We start from the raw sequence: 12,140 nt of genomic DNA, 5'->3' as shown, positions 1-12,140 counted from the left end.
CAGGAAAGTCTGGAATTATATAGGAGCCTAATAAATAGGGTAGATAAACCTATCTACTTAAAAAAAAGACTTGCTTGGAATTTTACCAGCAGTGACCAAAACTAGACCGGTTTTCTAATTTCCTCCCTACCTCTATAAAGCCTTCAAACTTGGTATGTTTTCAACAGTGGAAGCAGAAGTAATGAAAAGTCTCAAAAAACTATTTTCATATTTCTGGCCCACCTAGAAGTATAGTGCACTGGAAACTTTCTCTTTGTGAGAAATGTATTTCCATTTTGTAGCCCAAATAGTTAAAAAAACCATAGGGGCTCTTCTACAGCTGATTTTGCTAATGGAGACTGTAATTTATTCCAAAGCATTTTGGAACATGTCCTTTGTGTACCCAGAAGTACCCAGAAGTTGCAAACCTGTAAAATACTTCACAAAGTAAAGGTCCTTTGTGCAAAAAAATACCTCTTCTTGCATAGAGGTCAGAGGAAAAGCCAAGTTTCTGGGTGCTTCTCCAAACTGAACCAAACCACTCAACCTGCTGAGGGCTTTTGGCAATTCTAGTGCTATGGTGGGTTTAAATAGACCTCTCTCCTTAACGATAATTAACTCCCTATGTAATCTGTGATTCTTTAGACAAGAATGTTTCTTCTTAATTTTTCCAGGCATAGTCATGTTATCTGGACACAGCAGGAACTGGGAGGGCAAGTTACTCATTATTTTCAGATTTTGAATCACCTTGACAGGTGTTTGAACCAACTCCATTAGAATCTAATTGTAGAATATAATACATTCTTCTCCCTATTCGCACAAGGAACTCCCTTTAACATGTGCCTGAGTTAGTCATCCACAGCAACAAGGATATTTAAGTCTCACTTCTGCTATAAAGGTTTTTACTGTAGAAATGACCTACACTATAGGAGGCAAAAGAACACTCAGTCTAACAGTTGAAAACTACATTATTCCACTACCATATGTACATCTAGTGTCTGTGACTGTTGCAACTGCATCATATTCCATATTTTCAAAGCTTCATATTTTGTAAGTCAAATTATGGTTTTTCCAGTCAATTTTGATTAGAATGATGAATTTCAGTAGCTATTGACTTGCTGTTTGAATAGGTTTGACACCACTGACATAGATTATTTTAAAAAGAAAACCCATGCCGTGCCAGCTTCTTAACGAAATCCTAATTATTATTACAATCAATTATAAATACTAAGATCTTGAGAATGGCACCAAATGTCACTTTCTAAGCAGGAAAAAGACCCCAAGCCACAATATTTCCATCCTATGCACTTAATTAAAAAAAAATCCTATTAATTTTAGAGTATTGGACTTCTCATTTCTCCAAGTCAGTCTGACTGAGCCAATTCATGACCAACTTACCATGCATTTTTTTCACTTGTCTGGAGGGGCAGAAGGTCTAACAGATTTATTCTAGATTAGCAAACTACATTATAAAATAACTTCATCACATATAGCTGTGATGTTCTTTAGTTTGCAGCAAATTTCGATATGTGAAAGGTTTCCCTTTCACTCCCATGTTGAACATCCTGTGGAAAAGTGCTGACAACACACACAACTCCCTTCTCTGCCCCCATGTGCTATTAACACTAATTACAATCACCAATTACTGCGGTGCTGCAAAAGACACAACAAGGTCAATTGCCTCTGCTATCACTAGACATTCTACTTAGTCCAGAATCCATATTAAATTGGAAAAATCCATTAAATTAGAAGTCTCCCATGGATCCAATTTAAACCTAGTGATTCTTGCAGTAAGATCTACCATTTAATGGGGACCATAAGTCTATGTAATTGGGATGTTTCAATTTAGATGTTCATGCCATGGAGGGACATGCTGAGACCTACTATAGACTGGTCTTGTTTGCTCCTGAGCTACCACACTTTAGAAAAGCATAACTTATTCACTATGCTGAATCCCTGGTAAAATAAGCACTTACGCACATAGTGAGCTTTAAGGATATGACTAGTCCCTCTAAAGTTCATGGGGCTTGGATCCAATGCTCTGGCCCTAGCTATAAGCCAGTGTACACTATGCCTGGCAATGTGCTGTCTTTGACAGTCCCTTCAAGCCAGAAAGGAATCAGACTTCATATCCAAGCACCAGATGCAAACTCCATAAACTGTACTTTCCCCCTTTCTTCTCCCTGTCTTCATCCCAGTTTTAAACTTCTTCATATCTCCCCACACCAAGAAACTGCACGTATCATTGTCTTACCCCTTTACAGGTACATGGTAATAATCATGTATAGCATAGGCAATCACCAGTCCTCTGGATAAGGAGTTCCCAACATTTTTTTTGTAGAGGACCAGCAAATCACAGACCGGAAGTGACCGCGGACTGGCAAACTGTGGGCCAGCAGTGACTGGTATACTGTGGACAGGCAGCCAACCCTTTTTTATACTGACTACTGTACTGACTACAATATAAAAAAGGGTTGGCTGCCAGTCTGCAGCATGCCAGTCACTTCCAGTCTGTGGTTTACTGGTCAGCAGTCACTGCTAGTCCAGTCCAGCAGCCAACCCTCCTGAGGACTGGCAGCCAACTCTTCACGGCCCAGCACCGTTGGAGTTGGGAACCCCTGCTCCAGATCATGGTATGTGTAAGAGATCTAGTCATGTGATTGATGAATCTGCTTGTGTCTGACAAGCCCAATTCAAGAGCAACACAGATTGTTATAAGCATTACAAATCCATGTGTTGTCTGAATGGGAATCCAAGTTTCCAGCATGCTGCTTCCTCCTTTCTTGCTTTACTGTGAGTCAAAGTAGCTTCATGTTGTTGGCACCCAGTGCCAGACATTCCCTCCAGATTGGATGGGATTCTTTGCACTCCTCCCAGATTTCTATGTTGATATTAGAATCATAGAAAATTGGGGCTGGAAGGGACCTCCAGAGTTCCTCAAAGCAGGACCATCCCAATACAGTTCTTTCCAGCCAAGGCTTTGTCAAGCCAGGTGTCTCAGAGCACTTAGGTGCCCTGCTCCTTTGAAGAGTGGAAACTGCTAGGGGAAGAGCCCTAGCAGTGAGTAGGGAGCCCCAGCTGCTGCTTATGAGGGCAAGCAGAGTGAGCTAGTGGTCCACACCTGCCAGCAGTCAGCTGACTGGGAGGGTCAGGGCCTGGCTCACATACAAACCCCAGGGCTGAGGCTAGGATGGCTGTTCCCTACCAGCAGCCAAGGAGGAAAGAGCTCTCCCAGAGCAAGCAAAGGGGAGAGGCCTGACTGCAGGTACAGCCTCTGATACTGGTGAGGAACGGAGCACCCCTGGCTTGAAAGATGTTATAGCCGGGTGGCTTAAATTTATGTTATAGCCCAGGGGCTTGTGTTTTGTTTGCTGTTTAAGACCGGTGGTTTGGGTGAGGCTACTAGGGGAAGGAGAAGGCCTCATAGGGGACGCACGGCAGCATGGGGACCCTGGCACCAGAGAGGGTACAGCATTGGGGGTGTACCAACCCCAGCACCAGAGAAGGCACAGTGCAAGGCAGGGGGCTAAACTATAACAAGACCCAGACTGAACAATGTCAACTCCCTCTGCGAGGCTTGGGGCATGGTAAAGGGGTGGTTGGAGCCACACACAGCCCATAAGGCTAGGGTGCCCTGAAACACCCATTGCAGAATGGGACCCACAAGGGGTACAGGAGCTGATAGGGTCAGAGTACAGCAAAACAGTGTCCAAGAAGATGTAAAGGAAACCTCTCTAATATATATTTACCAACAAAGACATGGCAGGAAAGAATCGATGGTGCCCATTGGGCCAACTTGACACGGTAAGGGGGCCTTGGAGAGAAAACGGCCATCCTGTAGGACCCCATGCCGTGACACCAGGTATTAAAAATCTCCATGGATGAAGACTCCACCACCTCTCTAGGTAACCCATTAGAATGCTTCACCTCCCTCTTAGTGAGAGCTTTTCCTAATATTCAAATTCAACTTCCTTTGCTGCAACTTGAGACCATTGATCCTTGTTCTGTCATCTGCCACCACTGAGACTAGTTTAGCTCCATTTTCTTTGGGATTACCCTTCAGGTAAAGGCTGCTATCAAATCCCCTCTCGGTCTTCTCTTCTGCAGACTAAATAAGCCCAGTTCCATCAGTCTCTCCTCAGAAGTCATGTGCTTCCCCGCCCTAAACATTTTCATTGCCCTGCACTGGACTCTCTTCAACTTGTCCACATCCTTTCTACAGTGGGTGGGCCTACAACTGGACACAGTATATTGTTGTGCCAAAATTACTTGAAGTTGTTCATGTTGTGGTACCTCCATAGAGGGGAACCTGCATTCTAGAGCTGTCTCAAATCTCAGTATAAAAAATATTCTTGGAGATCCGATCTCGTATTTTTTTTTACATGGCTGAGCTATTGTAACTTCTTCTTGATAGTAGTTTTTAAGTGTGTGAGTCCTCCATCTTCCAGCACCTCTGTGTTTGGTATCTTGTCTTCCCACTTTATTTCCAGGATCTTATATAGGCATCTCATGCAGAAACTGTTCAGTCTCCTGATGTGTCTAGCATATGAAGTCCATGTTTCTTGGCCATAAAGCAGAGATGACAGCATGCAAGTCTCCTAGAAATGGAAGTCACTAAAGTACAGTGATGGGCAAGACAGCCAGTTAGCATTTCACTTTTGATTCTTCCTCACTACTAATAATTTAATTCTAGGTGGTGCTGTGACAAAAATGGTGAACAGAAGCTGCTCAGAAAAAAAAAAAAGTTCTTTTACAAGTACTGAAAGTTAAGTTACAATGAACAAGAGCATTGGGATTAAAAACAAAAAAACAAAAAAACCCCAACACACACAAACCCAAAGGGTTAAATTTGGGCTTCAGGAGCATTCATAGCTAGGGACCTACCTAAATTGCAGCAGAAGTTCACGGTGCAGCAGTACCTTTTAATCTTGCTCGTTTCACCATGTGCCCCTCTCTCCTCCTGCCATGGAGTGGCTGAGAGGCAATTAATGCTGTGGTTTCTGCGGGGGGCTATGGGTCAGAGAGAGAAAGATTAAAGGCACCACTGTGTCACAAACTTCCACCATGATTTAGATAGGTCCTTCTCATAGCAATGGTAGTAATAAATATGGTATTAGTCTTGGAGGGCATTGTGACTCAAATGCATAATTCCTTCTTTGATTCTTCCTTGCTCCTGGAACACAGTAATTCACTTCTGATTTATAATCAGCAGTAAATTATGACCCATGTTGGCTTATCTCCTGTGGACATTCCTGCCCACAGTTCACTTACCTTGCTTTTACTGTTGCTTTCCAATACAGCATATGGCAGAGGCAAAATACACCTATGGAGTAAGCTCTTCCACTTATTGCTTTGTCCCTGGAGCATGACCCAGGTAATTCAAGAAGTGTAAGGTGGGCACTTATTGCTGTTACTTCCTTTGTATGGGCACCTAGGAAAGAAAGTTTGGAAAGTTTACAGTTATGTTTAGAAAGAAGAAAGTTAAGTTAGATCTGAATCACAAGTGAATAGCATAAGAATTGAAAACCATATTGTAGCAATGAAGAAGTGCAAAGATGTATAGTAAAAACACAGATTTATTCAGAAAAGTAGCCACATTGAAGATGATTGTAACAAGATAGCTCTCAGGGCTGGGCACCAGGCCAGCCCACCTTCCTATCTGGGCAAACTACATGTTTATTCTCACTTGCCATGTGTAAAGGGGGGTCTTCTCAGGGCCTGTCTCAGAGTGGCCTGCCCACCTGTTCCTGGGCTAACAGCCCAAGTTCTCACCTGCCATGCCTTGATGTTAATTGATTAATAGATGTAATTAAGTGGGAGGCTGCCCATTTACTGCCCTGATGCCAGGGGGTGCTATCTGAAGCTGCATTCCTCCCCTACACCGCAGCCCAAGCCTCGCAGATAGCATCTAGCTGTTCTCATCATCACTGACCCCACACTGGGTCCCAGAATCCTCCTATCAGGACCCCTCCAAGATCCCTCCATTCAGGCGGCCTACCCCGCCTTCATTCAGACTATCTAGCTCCCTGAAAATATTTACCCCTCTTGGGTGTGGTCCCCCTGGGACCTTTGGCTACCAGCCCTGGCCCACCTCCAGGCCAGTCAGAACCCCAGGCCCTCAGCTCTTGGGCATTCCTCACGGTGGGCCCCTGGCCCTTTTGACGGTCCTGGTCCTGGCCCTGGCCCCAGCATTGACCAGTCAAAGGTACTCTCTTGATCAGGTCTGAGTCTCTAGCCCCTCTCTCTTTCCTGGGGTCTGCTATCCGGGTCCTACAAACAAAGGGGTTACCCACCTGGTGGTGGGGGCTAGGGGTTAAGGTGCCCCAACCTGCCTTTCACTGGGGTGGTAACTGGCCTGGCATTTCCTGGGGGCTCCCGTGCCACTGGGAGCCCCACCAGGCCACCCACTCCCTTCAGGGTGCAGTTTTAGGTCATACCCAGGACCAGGAGCCTCCTTACCATCTCCTACAGCTCCTCCCTTACCTCCAGATGATATCAGCAGCCCTCCAGCCAGGCAATGTTGTTGCCTGGCCCCCAGCATCAGAACTGCCCTGTTTATATGGGCTGCCCTAATCAGGCACCTGCCGGCTGTTGCCTTCTAGCCCTTAAAGTGGCAGGCACAAACAGTGCCCTGCCACACCATGCCTTGATGTAAACAATAAATTGCTTATATTTAAGTGGGAGGCTACCCATTTTTTTTTTAAGCCAGATGTCAAGGGCATTATCCATAGCTTCATACCACCCCTACACCATGGCCCATGCCTCACAGATGGCATCCATAATTGCACTGTGCCTCACGCGAACCCATGGTCCAGGGTCTCACCAGGACTCTCACTCCCCCCTGGAGCACAACACCACTATGCCACCACACTGTGTTCTTAGACTTTAACTCATGCCCCTCACTGGGATTCCCTTCTCTAATTGTACTGGTCAGCTTCGGACCATCTTCAGGCCCTACTCTACAGTGCTGCCAGCTATGACTAGGATAGTCAGCATATGGTGCAGCTCTTCAGACCATCTTAGGCACTACTCTACACTACTGCTGTCTGGCACTACTCCACACAGCTGTGCAGTACTTCAGGCCATCTTTAGGCCCTGCTCTACACCACTGCTGGATCCCTATTACTCTACTCTGTCTCCTTGCTAGGGTCTCTGAGCCTCAGGCATCTGGTGACCTACCTGGGCCCTATTAACTCATCCTACAGCTGTGCAGACTTCAAGTGTCTGTTAACATACCTGGACCCTTTGAGGCATTACATCCACTTGGGCTTCAGGTGCTTGTTGACTTACCTGGACTCTGGCTTTGGCCCCACATGGTGGGCCTAGGCCTGTGCACTTTTCTGTTAGGGTTTTCTCCCCTAGCTTTTCCCCTCCATAGGGTAACCCACAAGTCAGCTGGGCCTGAGGCTTTCTGGTGCCCTATACTCACCCTTCACTGGGGAGGCACAGGTGTGGCATTTCCTGGAAGCTGCCCTGCCACAAACAGCTCCACCACACCATCCAGCCCCAGCAGGGCTAATTTTAGGTCATTCCCAGGACCAGGAACCTCCTGCCATGCCCATAGTTCCTTACCCTGTCCTCCAGGTGTTCCTGAGCAGCAGCTCCAACCAGGCAATGTCCTGCCCCTGGCAGCTTGCAGCAACTGCTGCTTGCTTTCTTGCTCAAGCCTGCTCTTATAGCTAGCAGCTGACCTTTCTTCCCCAATCAGGCATTCTCCTGGTGCCCATGTGACTCCTAATTGGAGAGTACTGCCACCTGTAGGCTCTCTCTCCTGCCTACCCAGGCCCTTTGAATGGCAGGCACCACAAGGCCTGCTACAAGCAGGCACCCAAAGGTGCCCTGCCACACCGATAAAAAAAACCTGTCAGTTAAATTCATCATAGGGAAAATGTGAACACCTGAGTATCTTGAGGCAGAGAGCAACCGCTTGAAGATGAGACATGAAAGACTCTAAACGATTTTTAATCATGTTAACAATTTATTATTCAACCATGATAGCAAGGTGCTGAGAAATATTTAGCTCCTTTTTCCCATGTGGGGAAGGAGAGTTCACATAGGCCTTGTCATAACTGTCCTAGCCAAAATTCTTCTTCACTCCCAAATCTCTTATTTTACAATGTGGAGTAATATGACAGATTCCTGGCCCAAGGCCAGGAACTTTGCATTTCTGTGGAATTAGCAAAAATGCTAATTTGGGCATTTGCTTCTAGTGAAGGCTTTTTAAGCTAGCTGAGGCTTCAAGGCTATTTGAGACGGTGTCAAATAAGAAAACAAAAGAGGCACCTGTCACTAGTCCCAAACTACAAAAAGAGATGGCACTTGAGGAATTGAAATTATTATTATTTTTTTTACACAGGGAATCCAACAATGTAAAAGGACAGCAATAGGAACAATTAACATTAATGACTTCTAAATAAGAACAAAAAAAAGAGAGAGAGAGAAAATATGGTGGTTTCTTTCCAGGAACTGCTCCAAGACGGGGGTGGGGACAGATTTAGATAAATTTCCTGATCTGCTTCCACCAAGGCACTTGAAACAATGGGATATCAATGTGTAAGGGCATTTTGGAGGCAATGGGATGTACAGATTTGACTACAGCTCTTCCTCTGCAGTAAGGTTATGACTATAACGGCCATGAGGATCATATTGACCAGACTGGATAGCTTCAAGTCTCTGTATGTAGAGCAGGGGGTGGAGATAAGGGTGCAGGGGCTAGAGTTTAACAGGAAGACCAGTCAAAATGATACTCCACACCCACTGTTGACTATTAGTACAGTTCTCATACTAGTTCAGGACCCTGGTTTTAATTTTAAGATTCAGCCTATGCTAGAGGCTGCTTTGTTGTATTCCAGTGAAACAAACAATACCCCCAGAGATGGGCCAAACCAGAACGTTTATCCAGGCCAGGGAGCATGGATCTGGGGCAGGGTGGCATGGGAAAGCTGGGACAGCTTCACCTGTGCTATACCCATTATAAGAGTGGGCAAGATTTCAGTGGGAAGGTCTACACTGCACTTGCACACAATAGTCATACATGATCTAGTTCAGATATCAGTAGCAGATATAACAACAGATCAACATCAGCTAGCCACCCAAGTAGATCCCCTGCTTCTTGTGCAGCTCCTGTAGCCAGTGCTAGGCTTGATGTGGCTGCAGGAGACTCCTCCAGCTTAAGGTAGTTTAAAGCTGGCTAGGGCATATCTACCCTGTTCTCACAACAAATAACTTCAGTGAAGACAAGCTCCTAGTTGGTCAGTGTGGCACTTCCCTAATGCACAAGAAAGTGAAAGTCCAGCACCTGCATCCCATCTTTAAGTATTTTCTTTATGACTTAATGCCCTAAAGAGTATTTCTCATGAAGTGAATAGATATGGAAAAATTTTGAACAGTTTGACCTTGCTGGTTCAAGTTATAAAGCTGATATTTTTTTAATGTTAAAAAAAAAATGTAACAGTTGAAAGTCAGTTTAATTTTTCCTCCACTACCTGCATTGCCTTTCCTCTTCATCCCAAGCCATATGCACTGCAGTTTGTGCAGCGTTCTAACCTAGGCAAGAAAGGTGCAGCCACCAAATCTAGAGTTGGCCAATGAGATGCTTTGGGTTTTCAATAAGCTAGTAATTTTTCTACAAGGTCTTGCTATTAAAAAACAGAAAATATTTATTCTGCTATTGCGATTTATGCTTATTCTGGCAAAAACATCTCCGTAAACATCTCAGATTTTCCACATCTACAAGATCTGGCACCCAGTCAGGATTTTGCATCTTTTCCAGTGACTAATAATCAATTTTACAGCAATATGATAGGCCTCTTGTCACAAGGCTATGTGTCAACAAACATGTACTGAGCCCTCATTTAGCTCCTGATACAAAACCAAACCCTCCATGCCACATCAGAAAGGAATCACACAGGCAGACACTCTTGCAGCTGCAGAACCCCACTGAATGCCACAGTTCTCAGGTTAGGTTTGAATTTAGAGTGATATTTCCATGAACTCCTATACCAGTATCTTTGATTATATAACATTCATCTGAGATCTAAATTCTCATGTTTTGGGACATGAGCCAAAACAGTTACTGCCTGAGGTTAGAAAGAAACTTCCGGAAGGGGCATGTTAGTATATAATTGTCCATTGTAGGGGTTCCTCTGAAGCATCTGGAATTAACATCAAAGAAGAAACAGTGGAAAATCCCATGTTCCCAGGAATTAAAATGTAAGCTTGCCAGATGTGTAAAAAGACTGAAATAGGAAAAGATCTGGATTTAGAAGAGAACATTCATGAAAAAATTAAGTCAGTGTTCCTTCTGCCGAAATGACGGTGAAGAGAAGAAACAAGTTCATTAATTTTACAAAGTTGCTTAGGAGTTAATGTCTACAAAGGTCAGAACGACACTTTTCTGAGTAGATAAAACCTTCTTCTGAAGAAGCTACCTTAATAAGGGCACGTTAACCTCAAATATAGCCAAGTGTTCCTAACTTAATCCTAGATATCAGAGCAGAGGTGTGCTCCAAGAAGAGAGTGCAGAGGACAAGATATAGAGTTATTCTGGGTGTTGACAACTACTGTCAAAATGCTAGCTCATAGTTTTCACTCATTTTTTCACAATAGAAGAATAAAAGCAATTCTTCTGTTGCAAAGAATTCAGAAAGAGCCAAATAGGTCTGAATCCTTTTGACACTAGATTCCTATTTGAGATCTTTGGGCGCATCCACACATGCAAGCATGTGCACTTACAGCAGCTCAAATAGAAGCGATGCAAATTTGAGCAGGGACTTTTTGCATCAGCGCACATGCTCAGACATGCACTTTGTTATGGAGCAAATTGTGCTATATTGGGCAAAATAACCCTGCCTGGATCCTCCCAGATCTGCAGCCAGGGGAGCTAGAGCCTGTGCTGTCTCCAGCAGTATAAAAAGCTGCCCTGGCAAGAACCTCAGGGTGATTCGCTCTCAGGGACTTCTTGGGGAGGAGCCTCTGGGAGGAAGTTGGCCATGCCCCTTCCTGTCTCAGGCTGTTGCTGCTGTGGCTGGTTTCTGCAAGCTTGGTCTCAGAAGCTTCTAGGGAGAAGATGGCCAGGCCCTTTCCTGCCTCTGGCTACTATTAGCTGCTGGCTTGGTCTCACAGCTTTTGGAGTAAGTTGGCCGCACCCCTTCCTGCCTTGGGTGGTGGCTGCTGCTGTTGTTTGCTGCACCCTCTGGGTGGGGGTCCTCTGATGCAAGCTGCTGCCCACCTCAGGGAGGGGCCCACCACACCTCAGCTTCTGCACCCCTGTTCTGGTCTGCTACCCAGTCTGCCACCAAGCTGCAGTTGGGGGACAGCCTGGGGAGGGAGCCTGTGCTGCCTGTGGGCCCCTCACCAACCATCACTGCCAGAGCCTAAAGGAGCCTTGCCTCCCTCAGCTGCCTTGGCAGGCCACCCACACCTTCACCTCCACTTCTGCCAAAAGCATACCCTGAGTGGCTGAACTGGATGCCTCCTACCATTGCTGCTGCTGCCCTTGTTTCTGCTGCTCCCCCCTCTCAGGAGAGAGGGAGATTCTCTGCTGTACCGCCTGACACCACACCTGCACAGGATTGACTGACTCTCCTACCCTCCCCCACAGCTAACTCACAGCACCTGATCCTGATTTGTCTTCCTGCCTACTGCTCTGCTGCTGAGTGCCTGGCTGGAGGACCGAGGGGCTTCTGGACATCTTCCACAAACAAAGCCCCTCCACTGCTCCAGCCATCTTTTATACTTACCTCAGCAGCCTTCATTGTGTGTTTTTTGCCCTTGTGAGGTAAGTTCTGCAGTCCACTCCCCCTGACCTTGTGTTTGTTGTGTGGCTGAGTAAGCCAGCTCGTGTTTCCCCAGTCCTTCGGTCAGTTTTCCCCTTCCCCTACACATTCTCAAATCATAGGCTTCCCATTTTTTTTTTTTTTTTCCTGTGGGGCTGTGGCTCAGTGAGCTTCAATCCCCTTCCTCCCTATCCCCCTTCTTCCCCACAACCCCAGCCTGCCCCTGCTAGATTCACCAGCCCCGTGGGATATTTTGTTTTTGTTTATTGTCTTCCCTTCCCTCATAGAATCATAGAAGTAGGGTCGGAAGGGACCTTGTAGATCTTCAAGTCCGACCCCCTGCCTGGGCAGGAGGAAAACTGGGCTCAATTGACCCCAGCCAGG

The 12,140-nt window shown here is 45.7% G+C and overlaps 1 long non-coding RNA gene across 2 annotated transcripts; it reads right to left on the bottom strand.

The window, feature by feature from the left end:
* Nucleotides 1–4,908: 4,908 nt before the first annotated feature.
* LOC102374329 lies at nucleotides 4,909–11,467 on the bottom strand. 2 transcript variants are annotated; one of them, XR_324549.1, is made up of 3 exons: nucleotides 11,431–11,467; nucleotides 5,251–5,410; nucleotides 4,909–4,989 (listed from the first exon to the last, which is right to left on the bottom strand). It is a non-coding gene; the product is annotated as an uncharacterized LOC102374329 (long non-coding RNA). The 2 variants fall into 2 exon arrangements; XR_324550.1 differs by lacking the exon at nucleotides 11,431–11,467 and adding an exon at nucleotides 7,552–7,582.
* Between the last annotated feature and the right edge of the window lie 673 nt (nucleotides 11,468–12,140).

The sequence above is a fragment of the Alligator sinensis genome, unplaced genomic scaffold, assembly GCF_000455745.1.
Source record: "Alligator sinensis unplaced genomic scaffold, ASM45574v1 scaffold789_1, whole genome shotgun sequence".
Taxonomy (NCBI): Eukaryota; Metazoa; Chordata; order Crocodylia; family Alligatoridae; genus Alligator; species Alligator sinensis.
The sequence above is the reverse complement of the archived record's forward strand: the minus strand, read 5'-3'. Positions and strand labels throughout refer to the sequence as shown.